Below are 11023 nucleotides of genomic sequence, written 5' to 3'. Positions count from 1 at the left end.
CGGGGGGAGGGGCCCCGAGCCGGGGGCGGGGAGGGTCGGAGGCCGACAGGTGTGCGAGGGCGGGGGCGCAGGGCGCGGCGCCCCCTCACCTGGAGCAGAGGCCCGAGGGCGAGCGTGGGCTGCAGAGGCCCATCGTGGGGAACCCCGAACGGAGTGAGAATGTGAGGGTGAGATTTGGGCCGAATCCTAGGGAATGGAAAGAGGTGGCAGTAGAATCATAAAGAAGACAAACAGGCCCCAAGTGTGGGGAGAGAGGGGATGTGTTGTAAAAACGACTGCAGGAGCCTAAGGAGTTGGGTCGGAGGCGGTGGGGACGGCCCTGTATCCTCCAGCAGTCAGAGAGCCTCAAGGAAGTCTCTCGGGCTGAGTGTTTTTGATACAGGTCAGGGCACATGGAGAACTCAAGTCTGCGCTCTCTTCAGTCGTCCTCCATGTATAGTATAATTCTCGATTATTTTGCCCTGTAAATAGAAGAGACGCTCTCCTCCAGAGCTCTCCATTCTAATTTGCACAACGTTCTCCGATAATTCACGGCCACAGCATTTGCTCAGTTGTACGATATTTTAGCACGTGCTCGTATAAATACATAGTGTAGGATAGTTTGCGTTGGAACTGTGCAGAAACAGTGAAAAAGGAAAAGGAAAAACTGAATGCTGTGAGCATGGAAAGTAAAATACGTAGGGGCAAAGAGAAATTGTGAAGAGCAAGGGCAATTTAAGCGCGCAAATTAATGAAAGTATACATGTGATAAAGATAGAAGTGGGGATAAAATATGGTGAGAGGAAACCAGACTGACAAGAATTTAGTAATAAGGTGATTATATATCCCTCTCTCCCTCCCTCCCTTCCATGTTGTCCTATTCTTTAGTGTTGCCTATCTTACAGTGCCTAAAAAAATGTTTGCTATTTGATAATAAATGTTTAAGGACTAGTTGAACATTTTTAACATTGTGCATGACAATAGAGTTTCAAGGTCACATTCCTCAAACAAGTAGTGCCTTATCACACTTTAAATGTAAAGAGAGAAATGTATTGATCAGAAAGAATGAGATGTAACAAAAATTTGTTTTCTAAAAAATGGTAAATACACAAATGGAAAACATACATCATTCTTGTTTACACACCAAAACAATCTGATGAGTAATGATCACAGCTTATAAATTATAGATATCACAGCTGTTGAACAGAGGCTATTTTTGTTCATTCTTGCGATCATCTTTCTTGCTGACATGAAGTATCATTAAGAATCGTTCTGCCTAGTTGGCAATTCAGAGAAAATAGCCAGTTAGTTTAGACACTGAACTTTCATTTGGTTAAGGTCACTCCTTCAGTGTTCATCCAGGTGACTAAGAAAACAATACCTGTTCAGCTTTTGAGATATAAGATGTATGTCTGTCTCCTGTTCTAACGTCCCGTTAAAAGATGTTGAAAAGTCTATTAGATTGCTTTTTTGAAGCTACATGAAGACCCACTATACATAGAGATTTTAAAGCATTTTGCACTGTCTTAACTATTTGTTGGTAATTACAACTTAAGTTATTATACATTCATAACAATGACCCTTACCTAGCTACTATGAACTACCTTTATTTTTATGTCAAACAAATGTATGACACTTTGTTGATTAAAAAGTCCATTTAAACACAATTATCTCATTGTCACAAAAGAAACATATTATTATCCCCATTTTATAGATAATAAAACTTAGTTTTTCCCGTTCTGATTTGCCCACCGCTAATCAGCTAAGTGGCAGAGTGAGACCTCACATCTAGTTTTGACTTGTCCTTTATCTTTCTACTATACCACAGCTGCCTATAAAAACATGGTGCTCTGCTTGAAAATCTGCACAATTATAGTCCCATTCTTGCTTTTGTTTTTGCTTTTTTAGGACAGGACAATAATATGCCCTTTAAATTTATCTTTTTAGCTCTTTTCCTGACCTTGAGCTCTGTGAGAGGAAAGGTTGACTGGTAAGTGGGTGAGAAGGGTGGGAAAGGACAAGTCCTGGCAGCACCCAGCCTTCTCCTGTTCTGAACATTGCAGATATGGTTCCATCCTCGCCTCTCCCTATGGAGCAATACAAGTGTGACAGTTCATCAGACCAAATCTCCTTAAGAGTCACGCCCCTTGAGAGTTTCACCCCCCAAAGATGTTCCGGTAAATACAATATGCCCCACTTTATTATTTCCCCATGATGCTTTAGTGTCCCTATGTTATTTTGTAGCAATCTCTGAGGTTCAGTGGCCCAGGCAGCTCTTTCGTTCTTAACCCTAGTCCAACTGGTACTGCTTTACCCTCCTACTACTGGGTCTTTGGGCTTCTTTTACTTCAATTATTCTAAAAGCAAGGCCCGCATAGAATAATGGAGTACCACTAAGCTAATAGACTACACTAGATTCCACTGGTATTATCAATAACCACTTCCTTCAAGTCTGCTCAGGGTCACCTTCTCCATTAGGCCTACCTACTCAGACCAACCCTATTTAAATTGCAGCTTCATGTCACCCATACACCCAGCCCTGAACTCTCCATCCCCTTAACTTCCTCAACTATGTCTAACATACTGTTTACTTGTTTATTCTGTTTTTTTTTGTTTTGTCTGTCTCTCTCAGCTAGAATGTAAGCTTCACAAGAGAAAGAGTGTTTTTCTCTGTTTTGATCACTGATGTCATTTATCCTCTGTTCCCAGAACAGCGCCTTACAAATAAATTATAGGCACCCGAGTAGATTCAGGCTGTGTGACATCTAACGTTTATACAATGTGGGGGACCTCTTTATGGAAAAAAAAATGCAAAATTGGTCATGAAAGTGAATATTTATTTGAAATGAAAAAACTATCTACAAATATTTTTAAGCTGACAACACAAACATCCCCAAATTCAGAAGAAAAAAATCTTTATAAATTAACTATCCCACATACCTTTATAATGCTTATTTTCTGCATTATTTGGTTGTATATTCTTTGCTTGCCTCTTCATATTTTGTAATATTTTTTATAGAGAGAATAGAAACATGATTCTGACCTCTCTCTACAGTGATTGATCAAGTTTTTGATTACATATTTCTCTTCAGGATTCCCATAGCACTTTTTTCATATAGCTAATACAGCAACTATCAATTCTGTTTTATATATATATATATATATATATATATATATATATTTCATATCTAAATTAATACTTAATATTTATATATATAAACAACATACTCCATCTGCTGTTCCTGGGGCCTAACGGAACTTGGTAACACCATTCCAGAAATATTTGTTGAATTGAAATAAAGAAGATGGTTATTAACCTATGGAATTAAGGAACAAGCACATAGGGAAGAGCACTTTAAAAAGAAGTAAAAGTTAATAGATTCATTTTATGCATATAAATGTTAAGTACAAAGCATAATTTTCCATCTCGGTGTAGGAGTCACTAGTGAGGTTGGAGATAGGCATAGGCCAGAACTTACTGGACCTTATAGATTCCTGATAAGATGTTTCTGTTATTGTTCTGCAGCTTAAAAGAAAAAGAAAAATAGGGCGGCCGGGTGGCTCAGTTGGTTAGAGCCCATGCTCTTAACAACAAGGTAGCCGGTTCGATTCCCTCATGGGATGGTAGGCTGCAGGGGCGGGGGAGCGCCCCCGTCCCCCAGTGGCGACTGGGCTTGGAGCTGAGCTGCACCCTCCACAACTAGATTGAAGGACAACAACTTGGCTTGGAGCTGATGGGTCCTAGAAAAAACACACTGTTACCCAATAAAAAATAAAAAATAAAAAAAAGACAGTGATTAATGAAGTGTGTTGATATCTTATATGTAATACAAGCAAAATAATTCTTTTTTATTTTTATTATGAAAATGTATAAACACTAAAGTATGATAATTGTCAATGATTAGCAACACTGTCAACATTCACCAATCTACCTTTGCTTTTTAAAAATTGGTTTGTTTCCTGGGGTGTTTTTAAAGCAAATAACCAGATAGATTATGTCACTGGTAAATACTTCAGTATATAGCCTAACAGATAAAGACTTCTTTTTAGCACAACCATACTACCACTATCACATCTAACAAAATTAACAATAATTCCTTACTATTATGGAATACTCACTCTATGTTCAATTTTCTTAAAAATATAGTTTTACTTTTAGTTTATTATAATCAGGATCAAAAAAGTCTATAGTTACCTTTTTTTTTTAAATGTCATTTGTTGAAAAATTGGGTCATTTTACCTGTTAAGTATCCCAAACTCTGTTGGATTTAGCTCAATAATCACTCTTGATCACAAGAGACAGTATGGTGGTGTAGACAAAGCACAGTATTTAAAAACAAAAATCCTGAGTTTGTGTCCCAGCTTAGCTGCTGAGCAGAGTGTCCTTAAACACATAATTTCACATCTCATTAATAAAACTAGTAATGCTGAACTAGATTATATTTCAAGTTATTTTCCGTTGTTAGGAAATTCAACTCCCAAATCCCACTTCTCATTTTAGAATGAAACTATCAAAGGAAAAAGATAGAGAGATTACTGTAAGGGGCTGTAGGCTATAGTCCAGGATCAACAAACTATTATAGTCAACACACTATTTGATCTTGGTACATTATTTTCCCTAAACACATTTATTTAGCTCTCGACATTTATTATTACTGGTTTGTAAGGCTAAAAGGATATTCCTGGCCCAACCCCTTCAAAAAGATAAGTAGATGAAATAAATGCATGTGACAATACTTAAAATCCTTTCAAAGAAAATGTAATATATAACTTTGAAATATTATTTTTAGCAAGTACCCTAGTAACAAACTTAATGTGATCCATTTCCATTTTGTGGCTAAGTACATTTATAAATTGCTTCAATATGAGTCAATGTTATAATTTTCAGTGTAGCTGAGAAAAAATAAAACATTTTGGATCAGGTTTCCTCCATGAGCAGATGCATTAATTGGAATAACAAAGGTTGTTTGCTTTGTTGTATAAACATTATGGCTCTGACAGCATTTTTAGAATCTTGCTTTCATGTGTGTGTTGACAGCTTGTCTGAAAAGAGCTCAAACACACTTTTAGATCCGTTAAATCAATTACTTCTCCCCTGGCATGGATTCAGTGCCTATCAATACTGAACATTTTTAAACTGGCAAGGTTTGACTAAGGAGATACCAATGTCACCTTGAATTGATTATCATTTTTGTTAGGGTTGTGAATTGGAATTAAAACAACGCTTGACAAAACTATACAGTGTATGTATTATTTGAAGTCTTCTATTATACAATTTTAATGACCTCAAGGGGGTGTGAATACTTTGGCTTGTTGGCTCAATCCCGTTAATATTAACAACAAAGCTTTGATGTGATTAATTAGTGCAACATTAAGATCAATTAGGTAATTTCAAAATTTCCAAATGCTCTGTAAATAATAAAATCATTCTCCCTCCAAGAATAAAGACCTTTACAAAATAGCCAAAGAATTCACTTTCTTTTTTGAAATTAGAATGTTGGCTTGTGTTAGGTGCCCGTTAAGGGCTCTTCATTCTAACATTCTGATTCTATGAAATTAAATTGTTAATCGTTTTTTTTAAAGTCTTGATTAATAAATTTTTACCCTTGAATTTTAAAATATTGAAATGTTTTCAAAGTGGTATTGGGATGACTCGTTAGCTTAGCTGGTTAGAGTGTGGTGCTGATAGCACCAAGGTTGCTGGTTCGATCCCCGCATGGGCCACTGTGAGCTGCGCCCTCCTTAAAAGAGTCAACTGTGCCATTGTAGCATGAAAGCAATGTGTAACCAATGACCATGGCTGTTCCCCAATAAAATTTTTAAAAAAAGAAGTGGTATAAAACCAGCTATTCCACCTATGAAAGGTTCCCAGATCATTGGAGAATATTGTTCCTTGTTCTGAATATATTATTCATTCACTGGACAAAGGTGTGTTGATGCCTACCGAATGCTAGGCCCCAGTCTAGGCACTGGGCATACAGCAGTCACTAAGACAGTCATGGCAGTTAGTGTGTCCTCTTTACCACTCATACTGTTAACATTTTGTTAAAGAAAAAATTAATCATGACACTCATTAAAGAAGACAAGGCATACTTTACGCGGGACTATTGCCATTGGTATAAGAACTACTGCAATGGGGTTTTGCAGTAGGAGTAAGAAATTGGTCTCAATTGTGAATATAACAAAGAAAAGTGGGGATTTATAGCCAAGGAGCAGGGTGGGAGGGTCACTGGAAGGGACATTACCAAAAAGGGGGTAATTCTTTGCTAAATTGACCCAACAGGATCCTTTCTGAAAGCAGGCCAAGGTCATGGTAAGGATAAAGAATTTCGCTGGATATAGAATCATTATTCTGGCTAACCTGAATTAGCAGGATTCTTGCTAAAATGGGGGCTCTTGAAGACATGCCCAACCATGGGTTCAGTTGGGCTCAGAGGAGCCTGATAAGAATTAGGTCTAGGAGAGAGGCTTTGTCACATTTTAGTGAAAGAGGCAGACTATCAACTATCAAATATACAGTAGTCCCCCTTTTATCCATGGGGGATACATTCCAAAACCCCCAGTGGATGTCTGAAAGCACGGATAGTACTGAACCCTATGTAAACTATATTTTTACCTATGCACACATACCTATGATAAAGTTTAATTTATAAATTAGCACAGTAAGAGATTAACAACAATAACTAATAATAAAATAGGACAATTACAACAATATACTGTAATCAAAGTTATGTGAATGTGGTCTCCCTCTCTCTCTCTCTCTCTCTGATATCTGATCTGATAACCTAGATAGCTATTAAGCGACTAATGGGTGCAGAGCATATACAGCATGGATACGCTGGACAAAGGGAAGATTCATATCCCCGTTTAAAGAGAGCATCATGCTACTCAGAATGGCATGCAATTTAAAACTTATAAATTGTTTATTTCTGGAACTTTCTATTTCATATTTTTGGACCATGGTTGACTGCGGGTCCCTGAAACCACAGAAAGTAAAACTGTGGATAAAAGGGGACCTGCTGTGTAATATAATGTAATGTTAGTGGTGAGTGCTATAAAGAAAAATAAGCAGAGGAAATGGATACAGAGATGAAAGTGAGGGGGTGTGAATAAGCATTTTATATAGGTTGTCAAAGAAAGTCTCTCTGAGAATGTAGCATTTGAACAGATACTGAGAATTATGTGTGAAGAAGGGAGCCATTGAAATATTTGGGCTAAGAGCATGGCAGCGAGAAGGAAGGGCAAGTGCAAAGGCCCTGAGACAGTGCAAATAGCATATTGAAGGAATAGCAAGAATGTCCATGTGCCCAGAGCAGTGAGTACAAGAATAAGTAATGGAAGGGTTTGCAATTAGAATGCCCAGAGCCAGGGCATACTTGGTAGACTATGTTTATAACTTTGGGGGTTTTTTAAAGTGTGATCAGATTTGGGGAAAATTATTTAATATGAGTGATGTGACAGGAATTATAAACTTAAAAGACCTCTCTAGATGGCTGTGTGGAAAAGAGTCTAAGGTGACAAGAATGGAAGCCAAAAAACTGATTAAGAGGCGATTGTAGTAGACCAGTTGAGTGTTGATAGTTGCTTAAAGTAGGTGGTAGCAGTGAAGATGGTGAGAGCCATTCAGATTTGGCATATGTTTTGATGTTAGCACCAAGAGGATTTGCCAATCACAAAAGCAGAATCAAAGACTTAGATTTGTATGTTCATCATACAACTAGATGAACAAGGGTGACTTAGACTAAAATGCAAAAGACTTCATGAGAAATAAGTTGGATTCCACATATAAGTGAGATCATATGGCATTTGTCTTTCTCTGACTGACTTATTTCACTTAGCATGATGTTCTCTAGGTCCATCCATATTGTTGCAAATGGTACTTTATAGCTGAGTAATACTCCATTGTGTAAATGCACCAGTTTCTTAATCCAGTCGTTTACCAATGGGCATTTTGGTTGTTTCCAAATCTTGGCTATTGTGAATATGTGCAATGAACATAAGGGTGCATATATTTTTTTGAATGAATGTCTTGGGTTTTTCTGGATAAATACCTAAGAGTGGAATTGCTGGGTCATAAGGTATAAATGAGGAATGTAAACAGAAATAGTCTCAGAGACACAGAGGAAAAACTGAGAGTTACTAGTTGGGAGGGGGTGGGGATGAGGGAGACGGGGAAGGGACGAGACAATACAAATTGGTAACTACAATATGGCCTCAGGGATAGAAAAGACAGTCTGGGGAATATAATCAATAATGTTGTAAATATTTTTTAGGGGGCCAGATGGACTCATGTTTTGTTAGGGAGACCACTTCATAGTCGATGTAGAGGCCTGCCCACCGCACTGTATATCTGAAGCTGATGTTGAATAATATTGCATGTCAACTATAATTACATATACATATAGTCACAGGATGTGGAGTAGACTGTGGGAATGAAGTCAATGGAATTGTAATAGATAAGTACGATATCAGGGGTGGGAGGGCAGTGGAGCGGGGAGGGGAGTTGTTACTTTGTGAGGGGTGAAAAGGATAACTATTGCAGTGTTTTGTACACCTGAAACTAATAATAAAAATAAATAAATAAATACATAAATAAATACATAAATAAATACATAAAATCAAAACAAGAAAAAAAAGAAAGAAGTTGGGAGGAAGAGGAGGATGAGAGACAAAATTCTGTTTGACCATGGTAAGTGTAAGATGTTTTACAGAAATTCCAAAGGACATGTCAAGTAAGTGGTTGACCACAAGAGTGTGAACTTCAGGGAAGAAGTCAAGACTGAAAAATGTAAGTTTCAAAATCATTATCACATATACCCTATGACTAGAGATCCCTTAGGAAGTGAATATGAACAATGAAAGAGATTCTCAGACTGAGATATCCCAGATTTAGAGATCTATAAAAGGAAAAGGAATCATCAAAATATACTGAAAAGAAATACCTACTAAGGCAGGAGGAAATTTAAGAAAGTATTATCAATATTTCAAGACACTATTATCAACCACGTCTAATGCTACCAATCTGTCAACTGAGATGAAGATGAAAGGTTGACTATTGTATTTAATGACCTTGACAGATGATTTTGTAGTGGAATGATGGAGATAAAGGTCAGAGTGGAGTAAGTTAATGAGAAAATTGAAGTGAAGAAACAGAGAAGGTGCTTCTATACAATTCTTTTGAGTTTTGCTATGAAAGGGACAGTAGCAAATGGGGGGAAGGGGTGGAGACAAGGGTGGGCTTTTCAGAATGAGGAAAAACACAACACACTTGTAAGCTGATGGCAATGGTCCAGTAGAAAAGGGATAAATAATGATGTGAGACAGAATAAACAACTTGTACAACATTTAGCAGTGAATCCTGATTTGACAGTCCTTCAGGACCTCCCTTACCTTCTCTCAAGGGACTTATACTCTAATGGAAAACTTATACATTAGATTAATAAATTTCAAAATGGTGCAATAAGTGATATGAAAAAGCTGTGCATAGGACTGAAAAGTGTGGAGCAGTGAGTTTCAAGTCTCTTGTATTTGACCCGAGAAAATATGAAGAGGACCCAAACCACCGGCATTTCCAGTAGTGAAGGAAGGGAAAGGATGGATTTGAGAGCTGTTTAAGAGAAAGAATGAATAGGATTTAATGATTGCTTATTTATGAATTAAGAGAGAGATAGAGAAATTTTGGGTGACTTCCAGATTTCTGTCATAGTACTGTGTGAATGGATGAATCTTCCTAACACAGTTCTTAGCGCTTTACTTCCTTCCTTAAAAATGTTCAAAGACTTTACATTGCCTAAAGATTCATGTTTAAAACTCTATAGTCTGGCATTCACAGACCCCTAAAATCTGCTTTTTTTGGCACGCGCTTTATCTTCCTGAGGTACCTCCTTAGAACTCAAGGACCTAGTAGAATCCAGTTTGAAAAGCACCGGTCCGCAGAGTAAAATCCAAAGCCTTTAAGTCTGCATTCAAGGCCCTCTATAATCTGGCCCCTACCAACCTAATTCTTTGCCTCATCTTCCTAACCCAAAGCTCTAACCATATCAAATTTCTTTCTATTCTGTGTCCACGCCAACCTGTAATAGGCTACTGTACCTTTTCTCCCATCATTCTCAGTGTCTGGAACTTCTTTATTCCTTGGTACTCTCAATCAATGTCTGCCGAACAAACAACCTCCACATGTTTCAAAATTCACCTCCTCTGTGCAACCTTTCCTCAACGTCCCAGATACATTGGTCCATTCTGTCTTTAATAATGCTGTGTACATTATACTTAATTAAATCCATCATTATACTTACCTGTTTATGTATCTGATCCACCATTTGACTATTAATCCCTTGAGGGCAAGCGCTGTGAACATAGTAGGTAATTAACAGATGCTAGTTGAATGACTGAGTAATGAATGAAATCTCAGCTCAGGCATCATTTTCTGTTAATTTACCTATCCCCTCCAAAACAGCACTAAAGGCTTCTTTCTGTTTATTCCTGTGAGGCCTTAGATCACTTCTGTTCTAGCACTATATCGTACCATAACATCGTATCTGTTGCATTGTATGGCATTCTTTTTTCTCTCTTTTTTTGGTGTATGTGTTTCCTGCCTGAAATATTCAAAGGCATGGATTTTTATCCTGTGTATCTTGGTATCCCAAGCACTTAGGTTCTCAATAAATGTTTTAAGAATGTATTGTTTAATAATTAAAGTGCTCTCTTGCTTTTTAAAGCCTTGTATCATGTAATCATGCCCATCTTTTCCCACCTTCACGAAGTATTCCCTAATCATCCTTGGCTCGAATTCGTCTTCCACTCTGTCATCCTGTTAAGCTGTAGCTGTATCTCTGTTGTGTAATTATCACTTTCTAGGACAGTTATTGATATAGATTGACTACAAAAGCCTAAGAACAAGAACACTTTTATTCTTCAGGATATTCTCATACTGTTGTGATTCTCAACTCTTCATTTTTGTGCTATACTTAACTAGCGTACATCCCCTACCAATTCCTAGAGCACTTGGCATGATTCTACCATATGCCATTGGAGAGAGTCGTAA

At 37.6% G+C, this 11023-nt stretch overlaps 1 long non-coding RNA gene across 1 annotated transcript; it reads left to right on the top strand.

Moving 5' to 3' along the window:
* Nucleotides 1–48: 48 nt before the first annotated feature.
* Nucleotides 49–3539, top strand: LOC109374013 (uncharacterized). Its single transcript, XR_002122330.1, has 4 exons — nucleotides 49–167; nucleotides 1927–1969; nucleotides 2043–2156; nucleotides 3506–3539. It is a non-coding gene; the product is annotated as an uncharacterized LOC109374013 (long non-coding RNA).
* The last annotated feature ends 7484 nt before the right edge of the window (nucleotides 3540–11023 follow it).

The sequence above is a fragment of the Hipposideros armiger genome, unplaced genomic scaffold, assembly GCF_001890085.2.
Source record: "Hipposideros armiger isolate ML-2016 unplaced genomic scaffold, ASM189008v1 scaffold_776, whole genome shotgun sequence".
NCBI lineage: Eukaryota > Metazoa > Chordata > Mammalia > Chiroptera > Hipposideridae > Hipposideros > Hipposideros armiger.
This window is presented reverse-complemented; position numbering and strand designations above follow the sequence as displayed.